The 3,527-nt window shown below is 28.8% G+C and overlaps 1 long non-coding RNA gene across 1 annotated transcript; it reads left to right on the top strand.

Moving 5' to 3' along the window:
* Positions 1-1,307: 1,307 nt before the first annotated feature.
* On the top strand, positions 1,308-2,919 carry LOC108466108 (uncharacterized). The gene is made up of 5 exons (XR_008283887.1): positions 1,308-1,486; positions 1,586-1,639; positions 1,748-2,290; positions 2,374-2,438; positions 2,600-2,919. It is a non-coding gene; the product is annotated as an uncharacterized LOC108466108 (long non-coding RNA).
* Positions 2,920-3,527: the final 608 nt, after the last annotated feature.

Genomic DNA, 3,527 nt, shown 5'->3' with positions numbered 1-3,527 from the left:
AAATTAAGATCCATATACGAATAAATGAAGACTATGGTTTGTAGTTTAACACTAGAAATCAAATCAATTATAGGATTAATGTAATATTAAGAACGCATATGATTAAATGAATACAATAATTTATATTTGAATCCCATAAATTAAATAAATTATAAGATTGTTCTTTGTAAAACACGTGCAATATTAAAAACGACAAAAGATTTAATGAAGATTGATTTCTTATTTAAAAATCTAAGGTGATGTGTATCACTTAAGCCACTTGCACTATATATAATTAATGCAACTAGTATTTATATAACCAATAAATATTAGATGCAATAATAAAACACATTGTATTCTGAGAAGATAACTAAAATTTCAAACAATGAAGATGATATTATTAAAAGAGGCAATAGACATAGGTTAATACTATAATTTTAACAAATATAGGAACAATCTTAACAAATATGTGTAACATTAAAACATGCATGTGAATGAATGAATACAATAATTTATATTTGAATCCCAAAAATTAAAAAAATTATAATATTGTTCTTTGCAAAACACGTGCAATATTAAAACACATGTAATATTAAGATTGTTCTTTGCAAAACATGTGCAATATTAAGAACGGCATAAGATTTAATGAAGATAGATTTTTTATTTGGAAATCTAAGGTGATATTTATCATCTAATTCAGTATAAAACACATGTAATATTAAGAACCACATACGAATAAATGAAGACTATGGTTTGTAGTTTAATTCTAGAAATCAAATCAATTATAAGATTAATCTTCACAAATATGTGTAATATTAAGAACTGTATGATGGAATGAATACAATAATTTATATTTGAATCCCATAAATTAAATAAATTATAATATTGTTCTTTGCAAAACACGTGCAATATTAAAAATGACATAAGATTTAATGAAAATCAATTTCTTATTTAAAAATTTAAGGTGATATGTATCACTTAAACCACTCGCACTATATATAATTAATACAACCAATAAATATTAGATGCAATAATAAAATATATTGTACTCCCAAGAAGATAACTCAAAATTCAAATAATGGAGACATAACTCAAAATTCAAATAATGGAGACGGTATTATGAAAAGAGGCAATACACATAGGTTAATACTATAATCTTATCAGTTATCCAAATACTTAAAAAGAACAAAAAATTGAGTGGACCCAAGCAAAATTTGAAAAAGGCAAGTAAAATGTGAAACTTCCCATACATAGCCAACACCTAACAAGGCCTCACATTCCATTTCTTCTATAAAAGCAAGGGATTTGCTCCCAATATGCTTCACTCCACTACTCACACAAGCCTAACCCTCACTCTCTTCTTTGGTTTTTCATTCATGGGTGGGTTACCAGCTAATTGCAGCGAGGAGAGTTCTCCTCAAAAGCAGCAGCAACGCTAAAATGCAAACAACATGCCTAGGCCTAACCTTAATGTGCTCCTTCCACAACCCCAATTCCCCATCAATAGGTATATCATATACATATACTTATCCTTTTTTCTTCATATAACATTGTATTTGTACTTTCAAAAACATTAATATAATGTTGTGTAACCTGATGGTTGTAGGCCTGATGAGATTATTCTGATCCCTAATAATTTTCGAGATCCATACTTAAGCAGGTAGTATTGAATACATACATATATACTTTTATTTTTAAAGAAGCCCTTTTTAGTTCTGCTTTAATTTTTTTTTCTTTTGCTATGGTGGTTCGATGATGACAACATCAGTGATGATAGTGATAGATATGAAAGTGATGAGTATTTTGGAGATGAAGATTCTGAAGACAGCAAACAAGAAAAGGTGGTGGATTATTAGTTTAATAATAAGTCTATCAATTCAATAATAATCTCTTTCCTATAAATATTTTTAAATAGATATTATTTTAACTATGGTTTTGCATGGTGCCATTTAGGTGAAACAGGAGATCAGGCAACTGAAACTCCCGCTTTTTTTAAGTCAGGAACTAACCAATATGATGATGTGGTTTATCTTGCAACCCAACCAAATCTACTATTTATCCTTTATATAAATATTAATATTTGATAATCGATGATGTAGAAATTTTTTGACAGTGTACCAAATGATTATACATCATTAAAAAAACATAAATTTTTTTATAACATATTATCATTTGATTGATTGAGTAATTAAATATTAATCCTGATTATAAATTATAATTTATTTCCAAGTTCTAACTATATGTTTGTTTCCTTTTCCTTTTGGGTTCTTATTTCTGCCTACTTGTTACACCTCTCGACAGTAGGGTGCAGGTAAAATATTTGTATCCAAATATTTTATTGGCAAAAGAAAAAAAAATAATGTTTTAATTGAAAATTCTTTTCGTTCATCTCAGGAGCTTCAACATGAAATCTCTCAAATTGGTCAAGAGATTGAAAACCTGGAGAGGAGAATGGGCCGGTCAGTCCTTTAACCCTAACCCTCTCTATGTTACTTGTACTCTCGATACTAGAGAGATCCAGTCTCTACCTTTTGTTTTTTCATATATATATATTTTGTCATTTGATACTATAATTGATTGATGTTAACTGGTGATGCATGTTTTCCAACAATTGAAACAGGTTAAACCCTTAACAGATAACAACTTGTGGAGCATGATGGGTGATTTGAAAGATGATCTCGAAGAGCACATTGATGTTCTGCTATAGTAGTTCTAGCAATGGAATAAGGCAAAAAAAGTTGTTTCTTTTCAATCCTTTTGTTTGGTTGGGTGTTTCTAATCATTTTGTCTTTGTTTTGCTTTCTTCTTGGGTCTAAAGTCTTTTGTATGTCGGCTTCGATCGGTTTTCATCATTTTGTCTTTGTTTTGCTTTGTTTCTGGGTCTTAAAGTCTTCTGTAAGAGACTAATATTTATGAATAAAAGGTCGTTCATCAAGACAATATTTCCAATTTTTTAAGCCACAGTTCAAAAACTTGATATGAATCTAAGAAGAAAGTAAACTCTTTTTTTTTTTTACTCAATCGAGGTAAAATAATGTAAACCGAGAAAGACGTTGAAGCCACCTACCTCTTTCAAGGACAACATGATTACAATAGACCAAAGACAAACATCTCAAACTCCTATAAGATATTAAGCAATTCTAATTCATCTATCTTAAATGGTATCATGGTTATTAAGCAAAAAATGAACCCATAATTTTAGAATCTCAAACTCTATAAGATATCACATTATCCAACAAAAATTTGAAAATAATCCTTAAAATGAAAAATTAGAAGTTCGAAATAATATAACCCACACTTTTATAATAGAGTAAAAAATGTTTGGTAGAAATCGAAAAGTAATACTTAAATAATATAATCTTTCGTAAAGTTATGTTGTAACGTGTGTTGTAGCTTTTGATCCATGTTTGGGTTTTAGGTTCTTTCTATTGAAGGCTTCTTTTTCGGTTTAGGAATTGCTATTAGGAAGATGAATAGGTCGATGATTACTAAACAAAAGATTGAGGATGAATTTTGCAAGGTTTGGAGAAAGAAAACTAGGAATTAAG

This window comes from Gossypium arboreum, chromosome 6 (assembly GCF_025698485.1).
Source record: "Gossypium arboreum isolate Shixiya-1 chromosome 6, ASM2569848v2, whole genome shotgun sequence".
Lineage (NCBI taxonomy): Eukaryota > Viridiplantae > Streptophyta > Magnoliopsida > Malvales > Malvaceae > Gossypium > Gossypium arboreum.
This window is presented reverse-complemented; position numbering and strand designations above follow the sequence as displayed.